Source organism: Aquarana catesbeiana, linkage group LG10 (genome assembly GCF_042186555.1).
Source record: "Aquarana catesbeiana isolate 2022-GZ linkage group LG10, ASM4218655v1, whole genome shotgun sequence".
Classification (NCBI taxonomy): Eukaryota; Metazoa; Chordata; class Amphibia; order Anura; family Ranidae; genus Aquarana; species Aquarana catesbeiana.
Window position 1 is genome coordinate 233,462,632 of NC_133333.1, and position 22,912 is coordinate 233,485,543.

Below are 22,912 nucleotides of genomic sequence, written 5' to 3' on the forward strand. Positions count from 1 at the left end.
GCCAAAACGTGTCCCACGGCCACGTGCTGATGAGGATGCACCGTCTCCACGACCAGCACTGTTGCCTCGAGACACAGAGCCTGCTTGCCCTCTTTTATTGGCTTGTGACTGTCTGCCTCTCCTTGTTGGCCTGACATACTAATGGCCTGTAGCTGCACTAATAGAGAATTTTTTTTATATATATATATATATATATATATATATATATATATATATATATATATATATATATATATATATATATATATATATATATATATATACACACACACACACACACACACACACACACACACACATACATATACATACATGCATATAATTTTGATACTGCTGCTAGCAAAATCAACTGCCTGCCTGTAGTATGAGAACACCACCAACCTTCTACAGGTAGCTTTAGCTGAACACTGTGCAGAGCTTGCAAAAAAATAACTTGTAGTTTTAGCTGAACACTGTGCAGAGGTCACACTAAACTTGTAGCTTTAACTGAACACTGAGGAGAACGCACTACACTAACTGTAAATAGTCTAGCTGCCTGACTGTGTTACTAATAGGATCAAAAGAACACCAAAAAATTTCTTCAGGTAGCTGTAAATACTGTAACAAGACAAGCCTGCCTGTCAGTAGGAAGATAACAGGAACGGATCTAGCTAAACTGAATACAGTGTGTGTATAATATATATATATATATATATATATATTTATTACACACACACACACACACACACACACACACCACCCTGGCTTTGGCCAATTACAGCTCTCTCTACCGGCGGCGCTGTGATTGGCCAAGCATACGGGTCATAGTGCATGCTTGGCCAATCAGCCAGCAATGCACTGCGATGCCGCAGTGAATTATGGGCCGTGACGCACCACACGAATTTTGTGCGAACGGCCCATAATGTTCGCAATTCAGCAATCTATCAAACAGCCGATGTTCAAGTCGAACATGGGTTTAATTCGAACGCGAAGCTTATCCCTACCAGCCACTCTCTCCCCTCCCCATCTACAGACTATAATAAAAACTTTGTACAGACCTTGATCAGCGCATCCCTTTTCCCCCCTCCTCTTCCTGTGTGTGTGTAGCCTACAGAGCAGAGGAGGAGACAGTTTTGATCCACTCTGCTGAAACAGGCTGCCGTCGGGACTCGAGGAGACACATCAGATGACCGAACAGACTTGTCAATCTCGGTGCAGTCTGGTGTGAATAATGTGTCTGGGTCTAGGGCAGATGAAAACCTGTACACATTCAAAAACCCGACTGTCCGAGAGAAAACTGTCTCCCGGACAGGTGGCAACCCTAACATACATTTGTAGTCAGAGTCTTCACTTGGAAATGCGATACCCTAACTGCCAAGGCCTGAGGTGTGCCTTTACCTAGCTAGTCAGTACGCCTGAAAAAGAGGGCATACCCTGAATGTATGAATATGAAAAATGTAGGATGTTTAAGTAAATGAAGATTTGGGGAAAACGGGTGGGAACCCCGAATGCGAGCCGACGCAGGATCAGGCAGAGCAGGAAGGATATGTACCCCTCAAACTCCTCCCACAAATGCAGGCTAAGCTTCGGCCAGCCTTCTTACTTGTAGTCAGAGTCTTCACTTGGAAATGTGATACCCTATCTACCAAGGCCTGAGGTATGCCTTGGCCTAGCTGGTCAGTATGCCTGAAAAAGAGGGCAAAAAGACACGAAAATAGGTGTGATAAAAAGCTAGATCAAGGGTAGGTAACAAACCGTCTGATAGGGTAGCACACGCCCGGATGGCTTCAGTATACAGATCCGGTGTAACAGCTAAAAAACAGGATAAACACCAACGTCCCATGAATTGATAAGAAGGCCCCCCCCCCCTGCTTGGAACCTGTAACTGCCCAGAACCCAAATGATATTCCTTAACTGATTTGGATTAAGCCCGATTTCCGAGAAAACGCAGACATGAGAACGAACTGCATGTGCGAGAGGATGCGTGAGGGGAAAAGGAGCAAGGGCTGACGCGAGAATCCCTTGCGAAATGGCAGAGAAGATCGAATGCTTCAAATGGACACCAGTTAAGTAGCTCTGAAATTCCCACAAACTCCTGGCTTGTCTATGCTTGGTATGGGGAAGTTTGAGAGGGTGAGCCATAAAAATAAACAACCTGACAGGAATTTGCAGGGGTCCGAATTGCTGGATACCTGATGGATGTGTTTGATAGTGTTGGCGGCTAAGGCCAATATCCTGTGGCAATAAGCACCGTAAAACAGAGAAACCATACCAGACACCCAGAAACTGGTCCCACACTATATAACTGGGTCGTGCTTCTGCTTGTGACCTGACAACTGAGTTTGAGTCCTGAACAGAGGAAGGAGGGCAAGACTCCATCCTGGGGAATAAGTCTCATGGCATGATTCAGCATATCCAAAGTGACTGTACACCCCCCTCTTTTTTTTTTTTTTTTTTTTTAAACAGGCTGGGGATCTGACAAAAGGTGACTGGTTTAATGTACCTGAGCAGTTCTCCAGGTAACATCATAATCAAGAGATTGCGCTGAGAGTGGAACCTAGAATAAACGATGACCCGAACCCACCACTTTTTGGGCCGTCAAGGGGACGGTGGCCCAGCACATACCCTGAGAGAGACTGTAGATTCCTGGGCAGTAACCAGGGTCTCCCCATGTGACAGGACATAATGAATAAACCCCTGACCCTCCTGCAGGTACCCAAGACCCAAAGCAGTGCTTGGCAAGGTTTCCAAGCAAGGACTGCTTTCGACCCAAGGGTGAGCCCAGTGGTGAAACGACATCTGCACCATTATCTTGCCCTGCCAACGGGCAGGTCTGATGGAAATAAGTCCCAGCATTGATAATATCGGTTTGGATGCCAATATATCCCCCCCCCCCCCCCCCCCCCAACTGTAGCAAATCCACAGACTAGTACCTTGATGAAAATTTTTTCCGCAGGAAAGAGAGCAGCCAAAATGTAACAAACTATATTGGAAACTTGCCACTGGGCACCCTGGTGGCCCGGCCCCTACCTTCAGAACAAAAAAGGTAAAGAACCAGACCAAGTACCCCATAGGCAATTACTGCCTCCAGTAACTTGAATGGCAACGAAAGCATGACTGTCTGCTGAAGCCAAAATACTACAGAAGAATCTGACAAGATAGAGATGAGGCCCGCGTGCCTGAAAAATGCTGCCAGCAGGGCTGTCTGAAGACCGTGAATCAGAGATTCCAACACCGCCCCTGACAAGGAACATACTTGGCTCAGGCATATAAACCAGAAGGCTTGACAAGACCAGTGAACTGAGGGGGATGTAGGAAGAGCAGGAGCAGGGGTAACAGACCATGGACAGCACATCTGCCCACAAGAATCTGCATTAAAGAATAATGCCCAGAACCTGTTCCATGCCGGTGGATGGGAGTAGCTGGGATGGAATTGGAACCAATCTGAAGCGTGGCCGGAAAAGGAAAACCCCTGTGACAAAGCTCCGCTGTGTGCTTAAGTGTGGACCAACTCCTTGATGACAGAGTGCTAACATGCTCTGAACCATCCCCCCCCCGTGAGGTTGAAGGCATGAACGTGAATTGGTTGCTTCTGAAACATGGGCATGCCCAACCCAAGGAAACAGAAACTAGAGAAGAGACAGACATGAGAACACCACCCCTCTGTGTCTACCTGAGTATGAGGACGTAACCAGTAATGACAAGACAACAGCGCGTGAATGAACCTGATGACGGCCCCCCCGTATGTAGTAAGTGAGCCCGAGTAACCTGCAGCGCAGAGACAGGTAGTAAAACTGAACACTCAGGGCTAGAGTACCCACAGACCATGGTGGGTAGTCGTACAGGTGTAATGAAATGAAACATGCATCGTATGCCGTGTGGTATACAGGCGAGAAGATTGTAGTCAACAATCCTTTAAAAAAAAAACGAAACCTCAGCCCGTATAGATCTGTAGATGTGACAGGTCCTGAGATGTGAGCACTGCTAACTACACCCAGGTGTACGAAGAACACTGAATGAGACATGGAAACAAACGAAGATGAAACGGCTATTGATGCATGTCATAACTGTATAGCACCTGATGTGCTTCAACAGAACATGCTGTAACATGACCACTATGACAGAAACGCTATAACGAACATGCTGTGACAGGACCGCAGAACACGCTAAGACAAGAACCACTGTGACTGATCCGCTATGACAGAAACATGCTAAGACAGAACACGCCCTGACTGGACCTGGTCTGATTGGAACCCGCTGCGACCGAACAGGCTATGACTGAACACGCTATGACCAGAACACTATGACTGAACCACGCACATTTCGATCTTTATACCAGCAGCGGACTGGTTTCTGCCTCCCCCTGAGCGGATTGTTTGCGATTTCATGCAAGTGCTCTTTTTAAGCAATAAAACATAAGCGGTATTACACTATATCCTGCCTTCTGCGGCTCTTTGTTGGGGAGCTATTTTACAGACCTACTTGATGCAAGTTGATATATGCAATTGAGAGATGTTATAAGACACCTACATTTGTATACCTGCAAAGTGGATTGGGATCCAGCTTCCTCCATATAGGATTGCTTGATTAGAATGGGATACATAAATGAGCTACAGCATTGCACTAAGGAGTCCTTCCAATTAGTCATGCTTTGAGATCACTGTGAGGCCGAGGCAATCTGGTGAGCGCATTTTGTTATCAGTTCGGATGAAGCACTTTAAGCAAGTTTACTTTTTAATTTTTCATGGTGTTGGAGCATACACAAGATGATTTGTTCACATATGATTATTATGGACATTTCTGATGGTTTATTTTATTGTGCAAAAAAATCAAATCTTGATTTTGCAAAGAATTGTGGGAAAAAATGACAACTTCAGAAAAAAAAAAAAAAAAAAAAAAAAAAAAAACCCCACACACCTCACCATGCCCCTTTCTAAATACCTTGGAATGTCTACTTTCCAAAAAGGGATCATTGTACTTTCCTGGCTTGTTAGGGTCTCAAGAAATGAGATAGGCTGTCAGGCTGTCAGTACTTCAGGTGTGATTAATTTTCAGAGATTGGCACCATAGCTTGTGGACTCTTTAAATTTCACAAAGACCAGATAATATACACTGATTTGGGTTATTATTACCAAAGATATGTAGTGGTATAAAATGTTATGAAGAAAAAAAAAAATTGCTAAAATTTGCAAAATTTTTATAACAGAAACAAAGAAAAATGCAATATATATACACACACACACACAGAATTTTCAGTCTTTTTTCTTTTATAGCGCAAAAAAATAAAAAACACAGTGGTGATTAAAAACCACCAAAAGAAATCTTTATTTGGGGGGGGGGGGAACAAAAAAAATTCTTCTGGGTACAGTGTTGCATGACTGAGTAATTGTCATTCAAAATGTGAGAGCACCGAAAGCTGAAAATTGGTCTGGTTAGGAAGGGGGTTTAAGTGCCCAGTGGGTAAGTGGTTAATTAGATAAACATTGTATATTATTATTATTATTATTATTATTATTATTTTTTAGGAGGGAGATTTTTTTTTTTTTTTTTTTTTAATATATATTAGTTTTTCACAAATTTTAGGTGCAGCATTGTGGTATATAATCAACAAATAGTTTTTTTTTTTTATTGTGGCGCCTACACCCAACACTTTCCTCATTACCACCAGTGTGGCGTTTTCATCTATTGATGCACAACATATGGGCTTTTCAAAGGAACAGGATCACATGACATAGCACCTGACCAAAGTCATAAAAAATACATACAAAAGAAACCAGCAAGGTATGAAGAGCGACCGGAAAATTGTGATGCTAGAACTAGGTGTCCCTCTATGTGCTGTGAAAAGAGAATCCCCTGCATTACCTGTCACAGGCTCACTACAAACAGATGAAGCTGATATGAAGACAGATGTTGGTGGTCGGCGTGTCCTGTACACATCCCAGGGACTCTGAAGAGTCAGACATTCAGCCTTTCATATGTAAAGTTCAGCAAAAGCCACTCCAAAGAGGAAATTGGGTGAGCTCACCTGGCTATGCTGCAGATCAGGATTGGCCGGTTCTTCGCACACCTGTGTATGACAAGCTCCCTTCTCATAGGCTCACCTACCTACGGTTCCTGGTCTTCTTACACCTGAGGCTGGGGGACAATAAAACAACGTGGTTGTGCCACATTTTTAAGCCTAGTGTACACGGGCCAAATATCAGACGTAGGGTTGCCACCTCATCCCTTTAAACCCGGACACATATTAATTACACAAGTTCTGAGGCTGATTAAAGTGGTAATTGAACTCACTTGGTGCCTTATCTGCATGAAATTAGCTTCAGAACCTGTGTAATTCATATTTGTTCGGGTTTAAAGGAATGAGGTGGCAACTCTAATCAGACGGCATCAGCTGGTTCAATAGAAACTGTCCAACATTCAGCCCATGTGTATTGCAGTCAAGTCAGCTTCTGTGGAAGGCACATGACCGAGAAAAAAAAAAAAAAAAAAAAAAAGGTCTCCCGATTATGGTTGCCACCTCATCCCTTTAAACCCGAACACATAGAAATTACACAGGTTCTGTGGCTGATTAAGGTGGTAATTAAACTCACTTGGTGCCTGTATATAATTAGCCTCAGAACCTGTGTAATTCAAAGGTGTTCGGGCTTAAAGGGATGAGGTGGCAACTCTACTCCCGATTGGCTCCCGATCAGTGCTCTCAGCCAATGGCTGAGAGTGCTGACCGGTGTGTTTTGGTGGGGGAGCGTCCCCATGTCAGAGAACACCATAGCACAACAGGGGATAGCACTGTACTAACATCGCATAGTTACCCTACATTCACACCTATGTGATTTTTTTTGTGTGTGTTTTGCATTGCAGAAACGCACTAAAGTCCATTTAATATGGTTTTCTATGGTACACGTTCACATCTATGCGTTTTACAGCCGGTGCGTTTTTTAGAAAGGGTCGGGGACTTCCCACAGCAGATTGCATCAGAAACGCAAATGTTGCGTTTTTGATGCATTTTTTTAATGCGTTTTGTGTTTGTGGTTTTTTTTTTTTTCCCTTTAAAAACACTGTATATAGCTGGTTGCTAAGGAACAGGCTGGGAAGCCGGCCGCCATGTCCTAAACAACCAATGAGTTACCATGCTGGGTGCATGCTGGGGTGGTGACATCACCAGTTTGCCCCACCCCTTACCTATTTAAGAACTGTCAGACAGAGGAGCGGGCAGTCAGCGGGAGCCTTCAATGAGTGCAGAGGTTTTTTTGGGGGGGGGTCTGGCAGTGCGGCGGGCAGCGTGATCGATGACGGATCTACATCAGGGGATATTATATTTGGATTTTTAATAAAGAAATTGTCAAAAACTGTGTTTGTGTTTTTTTTATATGTGACACTTTTTTTGGTGAATGGGTAGGGATACAATGTACTCCATACTCATTCACATTCTGATAAGCCCCCCCCCCCCGCCTGTAGACCCCCACAACCACCACCCTGAGTTGTGGGGAAGAGGCCTTTGTCCCCATCAAAATGGGGACAGGGTGCTTCTGGGTAGGGTGAGGCAAGCACCACCCCCCCCGTTGAGGGCATGCAGCCTGGTAAGGTTCAGGAGGTGGGGGGGCGCTCTCTCATTTCCTCCCTTTTCTGATCTGCCGGGCTGCAAGCTTGAATAAGGGTCGTCTGGTATGGATTTGGGGGGGACCCCACACCATTTTTTTTTCTTTTGGCGCTGGGTTCTCCTCCAAATCCATACCAGACCCAAAGGGTATGGATTGGGGGGGACCCCTTGCCATTTTTTTTCACACATTTTTTTTTTTTACAGCAATTCTTAATTTGTTTTTAAATTCAGCTGTCAGCTGATGACCCGGCCTGCTCTTTAGCAACCAGCTATATACAGTGTTTTTAAAGGGGGGAAAAAACGTAAAATGTGGGTTTAAAGACGCAAAATGCACCACAAAACGTGCCTGAAAAACGCATCAACCGCAACCACTTAGATGTGAACCTAGACTTAGTACAGCGGCTCCTCCTGAGCTGTCAGTTTTTTTTTTTTTCTGTTCAGCCCGCTAGGTTGAACAAAAAAAATAAATAGTAGTGTGTACAAGGCTTTACTGTCACCTAATTGCTCCCCCTTTAGGCCTCTTTCACACAACTTGTAAACACAAAGTCGCACGACGAGTCGCAGCCCATGTATTTCAATAGAAGCTGTTCAAATCTATGCGACTTAAAAAGGTTTCTGCACAATTTTGAATGTGACTTTCATGCGAGTGCCATAGACTGCAATGTAAACTCTCGAAAGTCGCATCTTAATGTTATCAATGCAACAGTCAAAGCCAAAGTCGCACCCATCCAAAGTTGCATCAAAGCTGCAATAGAAATCGCAAGACTTTGGAGTCGCACAAGTGTGAATGGAGCCTTAGCTGCAGATCCAGTGGCCGGGGCGGAGGGTACACATGCTGCAAACTATACCCCCCTGTCATGCACTACTGCCCACCAAACATGATCCATTCAGGTGAAAGGGGCTGTACTGCAACTGCTGCTGGTGCAGCATTAGGCATAGCTCCCAACTGTCCCTGATTTCGAGGGACTGTCCCTGATTTGGAGCAATGTCCCTCTGTCCCTCTTTCCCCTTCATTGTCCCTCATTTTGGTCTGATCTATATAGATGTATATAAAATGCACTTTTTATCTATCAAAAAGTGTTTTCCAGCGCTAAACCTTTCATCTGAATTCTAAATTGCTGCATTTGTAAATTCCAAAAGCCAATATAAAGGAATAGTAGTGGTAAAACAGTGGCTTTAACAAATCTATTTTTTTTTGTACAGTTCTCCTTTTAAGGGGGCGTGGCAAGGGGTGTGTCCTATGCCTGCATACTTTTGCTGATAGGTGTCCCTCATTCCCATCTCAAAAAGTTGGGAGGTATGTTTAGGGGGTTAAAACAGGTGGAGGTGACATCTCAAATGCCTCTGAAAAGCGATCCAAGCATGGATCACTTTTCAGAGAAGGAGAAGCTCTTGCTAGTTGCATAGCTCCCAAGTGTACGTCATATGAGGGACTGTCCCTCTTTCTGAACCCAGTGCCTCTGCCCCCCTTTCCTCTTCAGTTGTTCCTCTTTTTTTTCAGAGGATGGTAAGCATTACCACTAAGTGTGGTGTTTTCATCTATTGATGCACAACATATGGGCTTTTCATAGGAACAGGATCACATGTCAACACATGACATAGCACCTGACCAAAGTCATAAAAAATACATACAAAGGGAAACAGCAAGGTTTGTGTCTGTTATACAGAAATGTATCATAAAATGTGACTGTGAATGCTTTGTTTTTTAAGCCCGTTCAGCAGATGATGTAATCACTTACTGAGTATGCAGCTTCTTTATCTCTTAATTCTTGCCTATGTTCCAGTTTAAGTTGAAGCCACTTCACTTCCCCAGGTTTCTTGTTTCAGGGGGGCTCCTTTCTTTTGCAGCATCCTATGGAGCCACCCTTGCATGCAGGGAGTAGAGTTGCGTCTCCCTACACTGTGTGCATCAATAGAAACACACAGCCAAATGGGCTAGGATGGCAAGGTACTCCCCTGCTCCCCCTCCCCCCTTCTCCAAGCTAACAGACTGTCTCCAAGTTGCACTGTCCACTGTAAAAAGACCAGACCAGAAGTTCAGGGAAGCAGCACTGAGAGCGCAGGACCCAACAGCTTTAAAAATAATAAACTGCAAGTGCTGGGGTAAGAATTTTAAGAAATAGTTTACTGGGGAATGTTTATTTTATTATGTGCAATGTCTAAAAATCGCTGAGGGTTTAATACTACAGCGTTTTACTACACTAAATAGTTCATCCAACATTTAAAATGCTGCATTTATGTTGAAATGACTGCAGCAGTGGCTGAATTACCAGGGTCGTAAAGGGCCGTAATGTTCCATCACTGTCGGGGGGAGGGGCCTAGGGTTGCCACCTTTTCTTCGAGCCAAACCCGAACACTTTACTGGCCTGAGACACCTTTGGGTGCCCCAAGTAGAGTAATAATGTGGTGGGCATAGCGTGCCACAGCGAACAGTGGGTGTGGCCAAATTGCTCTTGCTGACATCATCACCCTTCCCTCCAGTGATGCTGAACCTGCCCCCAGACAGCCACCCGCAGTGTGACTCTTTTGGTTATGGGTGAATCCCAAACAGGTGGCAACCCTAGGGGGCCCCCAGCGGGGATGCTGGCCACAGGGCTCTGAGCTGAGAGCATCTCTCCCATACAGCCCAGAGCCTGCACTGACGGTTCCCCCTCCCTCCTCCCACTCCCAGATGGGAGAGAAGGGAGCCGTTCTGCTCCTTCTCTTCCCGCCCAGGGGCGAATCCAGAGGGGGGCAACGGGGAAATTGCCCCCCCACCCCAAAATATCCCTGACTGACTGCAGAGTCTCTCTCACATCAGTATCAGCAGCATCGAGAGAGAGAATCTGTGTGATGACATAACGCCACGCTGGACTAGGACAGAGGAGGTGGGTGGAGCCACGCTGCTGGCTTGACCTATAGTTTTCCCTGCACTGGTTGCTAGCGCCTAGGCTGCCTGGCGTCTAGCAACCAGTGACATCAGTCACGTCGGAGCAGCTGAGGAGGAGGAGAGCCCCAGCATTCAGAGCGGGGGCCTTCTTCCTACTCCGCCCCTGAGCTGAGCGTGTTGGCTCCACCCACCTCCTCCTTCCATCTTCTCCACATTGCAGGTTGCTGTGCGGCGTGTACACAGGAGGAAGAAGTAGTGAACACTGTCATCTGATGCTGCCCTGCCTGCAGACGGTGCAATTACCGGGACCCCACTCATCTCCATTGCTCCTGCATGGGGGCCCCTCCCCCCACCAGAGCACCAAAATATTTTACTAAAAGTGAGTAAAAAAATGAATTAATGTGTAAAAGTATAAAATACACGTGTGCCATTATTTATGAAAAAAAATGCTGCAGCTGCCCTTTTAGTCTTGTTCAATGTTAACCCCTTCTGCTCCGGAAAGTTTTACCCCCCCCCCCCCCCCATAAACAAAAAAAGAGTGACAATTTTGAAAAAAAAAAGCAATATTTTTTACTTTTTGCTATAAAATAATGTCTTCATCAATTTAGGCCAATATGTATTCTGTAAAAACTGTGTTATAAAATAATCCAAAATTAGACTAAATCATCGCACTAGACAGCGCTAATGTTGAGCACTTGAAACATGTGGCCAACAACACATGCAAAGGAAAATCCTATAACAGAAAAGTCCCTTAGGAGAAAGTCCCTTATATAGGGTAGTGATGTAAAGTTCAGGGTGTAGTTCAAAAAATAATAATCAAGTGATCATGAAAACAATCCTCCGCATGCACCTTCCACTGATCACTACGAAATCCACCCGGTGCAAAAACACTCTCCCCCTAGGGGGTTAAACTCACCAGAAATGGGGAGCAATAAAGCATTCAGAATAAACACTCTTTGTCAGCAGTTTGTTGTCAACATCACTTCATGCAGGGTCACAGATTTTCAGGGCTCATATTAAATCAAAGAACGGAGAGAAAAGTGCACATAGCGTAATCCCATTTATTGACTGAAACCCCTTCCACAAAAAAAGACAGCAACCCCCCTTCAATAAAATACGTACATCAAATAAACATAAAAGAGAGCAATCAATCAAACAGGCAGGTAGTGAAAGTGTGCAAACTTCACCAAGAGATGTCAGCGCCGCTACACAGGAGATGATGGATACTTCCTGGTTGTGCAGTTGACTGAGGTGGAGCGCACACGTCACTTCCTACGTCGCGTAAACCACGCTCTGACGCGTTTCATCATATCCTGACTTCAACGACGAGCTAGTCAGCTTAAATATCCCTTTACAGCCCGCCCAGCCAATCACAGCGAAACTCGGGTGCCGGCGGGTGCACGTCGCCAGCCCCGGCTTCACTGACGGCTTATAATAGACGGTGTAACGGGACATAAGGACACTGCGCATATTAAACATATTAAACAAGCACATAAATTTTGTCTAATTTTGGATTATTTTATAACACAGTTTTTACATTTACGTATTTGGTTTGAGACAGCTGCTTTGTACCTTTTTTCAGGTCTTCTCTCTTCTTAACAGGCAAAGTGGAGTCTAATTTCATTTATGTGTTTATGAATGATTTGATTTATAGTTGCATATTGATGTTTATTCACATTTATGCACTTTTGAATGTTCATTAATATTTTTATATTTTTATATACATCTACATTTTGGATCAGTATAGTGACCTGGCGCTGAGTAGTGTTTCCTGCAATATGTATTCTGCTACATATTTTTGGTAAAAAAAACCAAAAACCCCAATAAGTGTATATTGACTGGTTTGCACAAAAGTTATAGTGTTTACAAAATAGGGGATATATTTACGGCATTTTTATTTATTTTTTACTAGTAATGGCATCGATCAGCGATTTTTAGCGGGACTGCAACATTGCGGCGGACAGATCGAACACCTAACTGACACTTTTGACACTTTTTTTTGGGACTAGTGACACTAATACAGTGATCAGTGCTGTATATGCACTGTCACTGTACTAATGACACTGGCTGGCAGAGTTGCCAACCCTCCGAAGTGAAATTTACTGGCAGAATGAGAAAAATTTACAAACGGCACCAATTTTTTACTGGCACTGCAAAAAAGTACCCAAAATGACAGTTTTCAGTGCTAAACAGTGCAAATATCATTAGTTAAACTATAAGCATATATCTAGTGCTATTAGCAATGTGTTTGGGTTAAACAAAAGTAAAAAAACATATTTATGCATTGACATGAAGGTCAGGTTACTAGAACCCAGCCAGCACAGAGTTCCCCCTTACATCAGAGTGTGCAGGATTCCCCTTTACAGTGAAGCAAAACTTATGTAAAGGAGAACACTGCAAATCATGATCTAAGTTGGAACTCTGATGTAAGGGGAGGCTCTTGGTGACCAGAGACCACCTTATATCAGAGTCCACTGTGTTCCCTTTACATCAGAGTTCCCAATTACATCAGGGTTTTGCAGATTGAATTCCCCCTAGCACTGTAAGGGGGAATCCTGCAGACTCCGATGGAAAGGGGAACACCAGGAACTCTGATGTAGGGGGGGGGGCTCTGGTGACCAGAGACCACCTTCCGTAGAGTGAATACACTAAGGTAAGGGGGTGGGGGTTACTAATATAAGGGGGAAACCTTTATATCAGTGACCCCCCCTCAGACTGGCCTGGCGGAGCTGTCACTGACCTCCTTTCAGGTACACCGTGCAGGCATCAGTCAGACGGCTCCAGCTTGGTGGCTCTGGTTTTATCCTACAGGAGACGGTCATAGGCTGCGGACATGATACAGGAGACGTCATAGGCTCTGGACATGATACAGGAGACGGTCATAGGCTGCGGACATGATACAGGAGACGTCATAGGCTCTGGACATGATACAGGAGACGGTCATAGGCTGCGGACATGATACAGGAGACGGTCATAGGCTGCGGACATGATACAGGAGACGGTCATAGGCTCCGGATATGATGCAGGAGACGTCATAGGCTGCGGACATGATACAGGAGACGGTCATAGGCTGCGGACATGATACAGGAGACGGTAATAGGCTGCGGACATGATACAGGAGAAGGTCATAGGCTGCAGACATGATACAGGAGACGGTCATAGGCTGCGGACATGATACAGGAGACGGTCATAGGCTGCGGACATGATACAGGAGACGGTCATAGGCTGCGGACATGATACAGGAGACGGTCATAGGCTGCGGACATGATACAGGAGACGGTCATAGGCTGCGGACATGATACAGGAGACGGTCATAGGCTGCGGACATGATAAAGGAGACGGTCATAGGCTGCGGAAATGATACAGGAGACGGTCATAGGCTGCGGAAATGATACAGGAGACGGTCATAGGCTGCGGACATAATACAGGAGACGGACATAGGCTGCGGACATGATACAGGAGACGGTCATAGGCTGCGGACATGATACTGTACAGGAGATGGACATAGGCTGCGGACATGATACAGGAGACGGTCATAGGCTGCGGACATGATACTGTACAGGAGATGGACATAGGCTGCGGACATGATACAGGAGACGGACAGAGGCTGCGGACATGATACAGGAGACGGACATAGGCTGCGGACATGATACAGGAGACGGTCATAGGCTGCGGACATGATACAGGAGTCGGTCATAGGCTGCGGACATGATACAGGAGACGGACAGAGGCTGCGGACATGATACAGGAGACGGTCATAGGCTGCGGACATGATACAGGAGACGGTCATAGGCTGTGGGCATGATACAGGAGACGGTCATAGGCTGCGGACATGATACAGGAGAGGGACAGAGGCTGCGGACATGATACAGGAGACCAAATGTGCTCACTACTTACTCAGATAAAAATATATGAATAAACACTTCAAGACCATCAAGCACAATACATAATCAATTATATTATGATCATATATCAGCCAAATCATATTGTTGTTGCCTCCCCTCCCCTGGCATGCTTGGATTTGTAGTTCCCCAGACACATGAGGTGGTAACTCTGGAGAGGACTGGGGAGCACTAGTCTGCAGGCAATAGTTAGAGATTGGGGGAGATCTCAGGAAACGTCCTCCCTTTGGAAGCAAAGCAGATCTCATCTGACACACAAAAAAAAAAAAAAACGATCTACTACTGTACACAAGCCCGTCTCCTGCCCACTAAGACAAGGCAATGACACAACTGTATTTTGCTCAGCTTTGCTAATAGCTAGCTTACCCTCTGCTGGGCTGAAGTCCGCCCAGCTCCACACTGCAGGCTGACTCCACGCCTCACCCTACCAGCATCTCCTGTGCTGGAATGAAATAAGGCGCTGTAGAAGGAAGAGGGAGGGTACAAGACAAGTAGCTACTAGCAGCAGTGTCAGAAAGACGATCGGAGACTCTCGGCATGCTTCGAAATTTCACATTTCCGAGCCGGGGACTGTCATTTTTACCAGCAAGATTTTTGATTCACAGACATGAAAAAATAGCCCCATTTTTACGGGTTGCCCGTAAAAACACAGGCGGTTGGCAACACTGCTGGCTGGGAAGGGGTAAACATCAGGGGCGATCAAAGGGTTAACTGTATTCCTAGGGGGTGCTTGCTAACTGTGTGGGGGATGGATTCACTGGATGAACAGAGTGATCCGTGTTCCTGGTAAACAGGAACACAAGATCACTCTTTTCATCTCTGACAGAACAGCAATCTGCCTTGTTTACAAACCGCTGTTCTATCTCTGTGGGGAGCGATCGCGGGTGGCTGGACTGTATGATACCTTAAATACAGTTCTGTAAGAAACACCTTATTTTCTGGCAGTGACTCTGGATCTGCCCCTGCTCCTGACCCTCTCCTTTGGTGTCCAACAGGGGAATTGTGAAGAGCAGCAGCTGAATTGAATCATTCATACACAGGAGAGGGGCAGGAGGAGAAGGGGCAGATTGTCTCTCTTCTCTCCCATCCGTGCGAGGGAGGAGGGAAGAGGAACTGTCAGTGCAGGTTTTGGGCTGTATGAGATACACACTCTCAGCTCCCCTCATTTGGTGGAGGGGGGATTATGGTGTGGGGTTGTTTCTCAGGGGTTGGGCTTGGCTCCTTAGTTCCAGTGAAGGGAACTCTTAAGCCGTCAGCATAACAAGACATTTTGGACAATTTCATGCTCCCAAATTTGTGAGAACAGTTTGGTGATGGCCCCTTCCAGTTCCAACATGACTGCGCACCAGTGTACAAAGCAAGGTCCATAAAGACATGGATGAGTGAGTTTGGGGTGGAGGAACTTGACTGGCCTGCACAGAGTCCTGACGTCAACCCGATAGAACAACTTTGGGATGATTTCGAGCGGAGACTGCGAGCCAGGCCTTCTCATCCAACATCAGCTCCTGACTTCACAAATGTGCTTTTGGAAGAATGGTCAAACATTCCCATAGACACACTCCTAAACCTTGTGGACAGCCTTCCCAGAAGAGTTGAAGCTGTTATAGCTTTTATAGGGTGGACCAACTCAATATTCAACCATACAGACTAAGACTGGGAGGTCATTAAAGTTCATGTGTGTGTAAAGGCAGGTGTCCCAATACTTTTGGTAATGTAGTGTATTCTAGCCAGCAACAGCCGATGATGTCACTGGTGCATGCGCTCTGAAGGAACGGCATACCTGCACCACCATCGTGGCTCGGTCAGTCAGATAGCTGGAGTCCGCGAACCCGGAAGGAAGAGTGAGTGAAGATGGAAGCCTCTGCAGTGGGGACAGTGCACTGCTGCAGGGCTTCATTTAACCACTTGCCGACCGCCTAACGTATATATACGGCGGCAGAATGGCACGGGCAGGCAGAATCACGTACCTGTACGTGATCTGCCTCCCGCGGGCGGGGGGTCCGATCGGACCCCCCCCCGGTGCCAGCGGCGGTCGGCATTTGACTGGGAGCGTCGGGAGGCGAGGGGAAGACCATCCGATCGTGGCCCCCCCCTCGCGATCGCTCCCAGCCAATCGGAATCCTCCCCTGACTGTGTGTAGTTTCACACAGGCAGAGGATGTGATGTCATCTCTCCTCGGCTTGGCAGTTTCCGTCCCAGCGCCAAGGAGAGAAGACATGTAAGTGCACAACACACACACACACAGTAGAACATGCCAGGCACACTAAACACCCCCGATCCCCCCCCGATCGCCCCCCGATCCCCCCCCAATCACCCCCCCCCCCACCGTCACAAACTGACAGCAAGCAGTATTTTTTTTTTTTTTTTCTGATTACTGCATGGTGTCAGTTTGTGACAGTTACAGTGTTAGGACAGTGAGTATTACCCCCCTTTAGGTCTAGGATACCCCCCTAACCCCCCCTAATAAAGTTTTAACCCCTTGATCACCCCCTGTCACCAGTGTCACTAAGCGATCATTTTTCTGATCGCTGTATTAGTGTCGCTGGTGACGCTAGTTAGGAACGTAAATATTTAGGTTCGCCGTCAGCGTTTTATAGCGACAGGGACCCCCATATACTATCTAATAAATGATTTAACCCCTTGATTGCCCCCTAGTTAACCCTTTCACCACTGATCACCGTATAACCGTTACGGGTGACGCTGGTTATTTCGTTTATTTTTTATAGTGTCAGGGCACCCGCCGTTTATTACCTAATAAAGGTTTAGCCCCCTGATCACCCGGCGGTGATATGCGTCGCCCCAGGCAGCGTCAGATTAGCGCCAGTACCGCTAACACCCACGCACGCAGCATACGCCTCCCTTAGTGGTATAGTATCTGTACGGATCAATATCTGATCTGATCAGATCTATACTAGTGTCCCCAGCAGTTTAGGGTTCCCAAAAACGCAGTGTTAGCGGGATCAGCCCAGATACCTGCTAGCACCTGCGTTCTTCCCCTCCGCCCGGCCCAGCCCAAGTGCAGTATCGATCGATCACTGTCACTTACAAAACACTAAACGCATAACTGCAGCGTTCGCAGAGTCAGGCCTGATCCCTGCGATCGCTAACAGTTTTCTTGGTAGCGTTTTGGTGAACTGGCAAGCACCAGCCCCAGGCAGCGTCAGGTTAGCGCCAGTACCACTAACACCCACGCACGCACCGTACACCTCCCTTAGTGGTATAGTATCTGAACGGATCAATATCTGATCTGATCAGATCTATACTAGCGTCCCCAGCAGTTTAGGGTTCCCACAAACGCAGTGTTAGCGGGATCAGCCCAGATACCTGCTAGCACCTGCGTTTTGCCCCTCCGCCCGGCCCAGCCCACCCAAGTGCAGTATCGATCGATCACTGACACTTACAAAACACTAAACGCATAACTGCAGTGTTCGCAGAGTCAGGCCTGATCCCTGCGATCGCTAACAGTTTTTTTGGTAGCGTTTTGGTGAACTGGCAAGCACCAGCAGCCTAGTACACCCCGGTCATAGTCAAACCAGCACTGCAGTAACACTTGGTGACGTGGCGAGTCCCATAAGTGCAGTTCAAGCTGGTGAGGTGGCAAGCACAAGTAGTGTCCCGCTGCCACCAAGAAGACAAACACAGGCCCGTCGTGCCCATAGTGCCCTTCCTGCTGCATTCGCCATTCCTAATTGGGAACCCACCACTTCTGCAGCGCCCGTACTTCCCCCATTCACATCCCCAACCAAATGCAGTCGGCTGCATGAGAGGCATTTTCTTTATGTCCTCCCGAGTACCCCTACCCAACGAACCCCCCCAAAAAAGATGTCGTGTCTGCAGCAAGCGCGGATATAGGCGTGACACCCGCTATTATTGTCCCTCCTGTCCTGACAATCCTGGTCTTTGCATTGGTGAATGTTTTGAACACTACCATTCACTAGTTGAGTATTAGCGTAGGGTACAGCATTGCACAGACTAGGCACACTTTCACAGGGTCTCCCAAGATGCCATCGCATTTTGAGAGACCCGAACCTGGAACCGGTTACAGTTATGAAAGTTAGTTACAAAAAAAAGTGTAAAAAAAAAAAAAAAAAAAAAAACCAAAAATATAAAATAAAAAAAAAAAATAGTTGTCGTTTTATTGTTCTCTCTCTCTATTCTCTCTATTGTTCTGCTCTTTTTTACTGTATTCTATTCTGCAATGTTTTATTGTTATTATGTTTTACCATGTTTGCTTTTCAGATATGCAATTTTTTATACCTTACCGTTTACTGTGCTTTATTGTTAACCATTTTTTTGTCTTCAGGTACGCCATTCACGACTTTGAGTGGTTATACCAGAATGATGCCTGCAGGTTTAGGTATCATCTTGGTATCATTCTTTTCAGCCAGCGATTGGCTTTCATGTAAAAGCAATCCTAGCAGCTAATTAGCCTCTAGACTGCTTTTACAAGCAGTGGGAGGGAATGCCCCCCCCCCCCCAACGTCTTCTGTGTTTTTCTCTGGCTCTCCTGTCTCAACAGGGAACCTGAGAATGCAGCCGGTGATTCAGCCAGCTGACCATAGAGCTGATCAGAGACCAGAGTGGCTCCAAACATCTCTATGGCCTAAGAAACCGGAAGCTACGAGCATTTTATGACTTAGATTTCGCCGGATGTAAACAGCGCCATTGGGAAATTGGGAAAGCATTTTATCACACCGATCTTGGTGTGGTCAGATGCTTTGAGGGCAGAGGAGAGATCTAGGGTCTAATAGACCCCAATTTTTTCAAAAAAGAGTACCTGTCACTACCTATTGCTATGATAGGGGATATTTACATTCCCTGAGATAACAATAAAAATGATTTAAAAAAAAAAAAATGAAAGGAACAGTTTAAAAATAAGATAAAAAAATAATAATAATAAAGAAAAAAAAAAAAAAAGCACCCCTGTCCCCCCTGCTCTCGCACTAAGGCGAACGCAAGCGTCGGTCTGGCGTCAAATGTAAACAGCAATTGCACCATGCATGTGAGGTATCACCGCGAACGTCAGATCGAGGGCAGTAATTTTAGCAGTAGACCTCCTCTGTAAATCTAAAGTGGTAACCTGTAAAGGCTTTTAAAGGCTTTTAAAAATGTATTTAGTTTGTCGCCACTGCACGTTTGTGCGCAATTTTAAAGCATGTCATGTTTGGTATCCATGTACTCGGCCTAAGATCATCTTTTTTATTTCATCAAACATTTGGGCAATATAGTGTGTTTTAGTGCATTAAAATTTAAAAAAGTGTGTTTTTTCCCCAAAAAATGCGTTTGAAAAATCGCTGCGCAAATACTGTGTGAAAAAAAAAAAATGAAACACCCACCATTTTAATCTGTAGGGCATTTGCTTTAAAAAAATATATAATGTTTGGGGGTTCAAAGTAATTTTCTTGCAAAAAAAAATTATTTTTTTATGTAATCAAAAAGTGTCAGAAAGGGCTTTGTCTTCAAGTGGTTAGAAGAGTGTGTGATGTGTGACATAAGCTTCTAAATGTTGTGCATAAAATGCCAGGACAGTTCAAAACCCCCCAAATGACCCCATTTTGGAAAGTAGACACCCCAAGCTATTTGCTGAGAGGCATGTCGAGTCCATGGAATATTTTATATTGTGACACAAGTTGCGGGAAAGAGACAATTTTTTATTTTTTTTATTTTTTTTTGCGCAAAGTTGTCACTAAATGATATATTGCTCAAACATGCCATGGGAATATGTGAAATTACACCCCAAAATACATTCTGTTGCTTCTCCTGAGTACGGGGATACCACATGTGTGGGACTCTTTGGGAGCCTAGCCGTGTACGGGACCCCGAAAACCAAGCACCGCCTTCAGGCTTTCTAAGGCCGTAAATTTTTGATTTCACTCTTCACTGCCTATCACAGTTTCGGAGGCCATGGAATGCCCAGGTGGCAAAAAACCCCCCCAAATGACCCCATTTTGGAAAGTAGACACCCCAAGCTATTTGATGAGAGGTATAGTGAGTATTTTGCAGACCTCACTTTTTGTCACAAAGTTTTGAAAATTGAAAAAAGAAAAAAAAAATTTTTTTTCTCGTCTTTCTTTATTTTCAAAAACAAATGAGAGCTGCAAAATACTCACCATGCCTCTCAGCAAATAGCTTGGGGTGTCTACTTTCCAAAATGGGGTCATTTGGGGGGGGTTTGTGCCACCTGGGCATTCCATGGCCTCCGAAACTGTGATAGGTAGTGAGGAGTAAAATCAAAAATGTACGCCCTTAGAAATCCTGAAGGCACTGATTGGTTTTCGGGGCCCCGTACGCGGCTAGGCTCCCAAAAAGTCCCACACATGTGGTATCCCCGTACTCAGGAGAAGCAGCTAAATGTATTTTGGGGTGCAATTCCACATATGCCCATGGCCTGTGTGAGCAATATATCATTTAGTGACAACTTTGTGCAAAAAAAAAAAAAAAAAATTTGTCACTTTCCCGCAACTTGTGTCAAAATATAAAACATTCCATGGACTCAACATGCCTCAAAGCAAATAGCTTGGGGTGTCTACTTTCCAAAATGGGGTCATTTGGGGGGGTTTTATGCCATCTGGGCATTTTATGGCCTTCAAAACTGTGATAGGTAGTGAGGAGTAAAATCAAAAATGTATGCCCTTAGAAATCCTGAAGGCGGTGATTGGTTTTCGGGGCCCCGTACGCGGCTAGGCTCCCAAAAAGTCCCACACATGTGGTATCCCCATACTCGGGAGAAGCAGCTAAATGTATTTTGGGGTGCAATTCCACATATGCCCATGGCCTGTGTGAGCAATATATCATTTAGTGACAACTTTTTGTAATTTTTTTTTTTTTTTTTTTTGTCATTATTCAATCACTTGGGACAAAAAAAAATGAATATTCAATGGGCTCAACATGCCTCTCAGCAATTTCCTTGGGGTGTCTACTTTCCAAAATGGGGTCATTTGTGGGGGTTTTGTACTGCCCTGCCATTTTAGCACCTCAAGAAACGACATAGGCAGTCATAAATTAAAGGCTGTGTAAATTCCAGAAAATGTACCCTAGTTTGTAGGCGCTATAACTTTTGCGCAAACCAATAAATATACACTTATTGACATTTTTTCTACCAAAGACATGTGGCCGAATACATTTTGGCCTAAATGTATGACTAAAATTGAGTTTATTGGATTTTTTTTAGAACAAAAAGTAGAAAATATCATTTTTTTTCAAAATTTTCGGTCTTTTTCCGTGTATAGTGCAAAAAATAAAAACGGCAGAGGTGATCAAATACCATCTAAAGAAAGCTCTATTTGTGGGAAGAAAAGGACGCAAATTTCGTTTGGGTACAGCATTGCATGACCACGCAATTAGCAGTTAAAGCGACGCAGTGCCGAATTGTAAAAAGTGCTCTGGTCAGGAAGGGGGTAAAACCTTCCGGGGCTGAAGTGGTTAAGGACCCTTTCACATTAAGAAGTTTTTCAAGCGCTTTTGCGCCTAAAACGCTCAAGAAAAATGCTTCCCTTTAAAATCAATTAATGTGTTCATACTGAAGGTGCGTGGAGCTTCGCTTTAACCAGCTCTCTTGCACAAAATCATGTACAGGTATGTGTTTTTGCTCGTCCAGGTCTGCGGTTTGCATGTCTGCTGCCGGGACCAGCTCTGGCTATGATTGGAAACAGCGGGAGCCAATCGCCGGGTCCGGCGGACCCGATGTCTGCCAGGACCTGCCGATTGTTCCCAAGAGAGGCAGAACAGCGGTCTGCCTATGTAAACAAGGCAGATCGCCGGTCTGTGGCAGGGTAAGACAGAGATCCTGTGTTTCTGCTAAGCAGGAACACGGATCTCTGCCTTCCCACCAGGGCTGGTGCAAGGATTTTTGACATCCTAGGCAAAACCTAATTTTGCTCCGCTCTGCCGCTGACTCCACCCCCTTTTGCCCTGCCCATGTCACATGTAACACATGCGACCTAACTGACCATTACACTGACCTACCTGACCCCTACACTAACCTGCCTGACCATTACACTGACCTACCTGAGCACTACCCTGACCATTACACTGACCTACCTGACCCCTACTCTGGCCTGCCTGACCCCTACACTGACCATTATACTGGCCTGCCTGACCCTTACACTGGCCTCCCTGACCCCTACACTGACCTACCTGACCCCTACACTGACCATTACCCCTTTTACCCTGCCCATGTCACATGTAACACATGCGACCTAACTGACCATTACACTGACCTACTTGACCCCTACACTAACCTGCCTGACCATTACACTGACCTACCTGAGCACTACCCTGACCATTACACTGACCTACCTGACCCCTACTCTGGCCTGCCTGAACCCTACACTGACCATTATACTGGCCTCCCTGACCCTTACACTGGCCTCCCTGACCCCTACACTGACCTGCCTGACCCCTACACTGACCATTACACTGACCCACCTGACCACTACACTGACCTTCCTGACCACTACACTGACCTACCTGACCCCTGCACTAACCATTACACTGACCTACCTGACCCCTGCAATGACCATTACACTGACCCACCTGACCACTACACTGACCTTCCTGACCACT

General features: G+C 45.7%; 2 protein-coding genes across 9 annotated transcripts in view; one reads left to right on the forward strand and one right to left on the reverse strand.

Moving 5' to 3' along the window:
- The window catches only part of LOC141111277 (F-box only protein 6-like), a 48,982-nt gene extending 34,136 nt beyond the window's left edge, over positions 1-14,846 (reverse strand). For 2 of the 7 annotated variants that reach the window (XM_073603427.1, XM_073603426.1), the window contains exons 1-3: positions 14,714-14,846; positions 13,186-13,484; positions 6,005-6,108 (exon numbers count right to left, since the gene is read on the reverse strand). The gene's annotated coding sequence lies outside the window, so the exon portion shown is untranslated. The other 5 variants (XM_073603425.1, XM_073603424.1, XM_073603422.1 and 2 more) reach the window with 4 other exon arrangements.
- Positions 1-22,912, forward strand: part of LOC141111279 (F-box only protein 2-like) — a 68,044-nt gene that overhangs the window by 11,358 nt on the left and 33,774 nt on the right. The window lies entirely within an intron of this gene.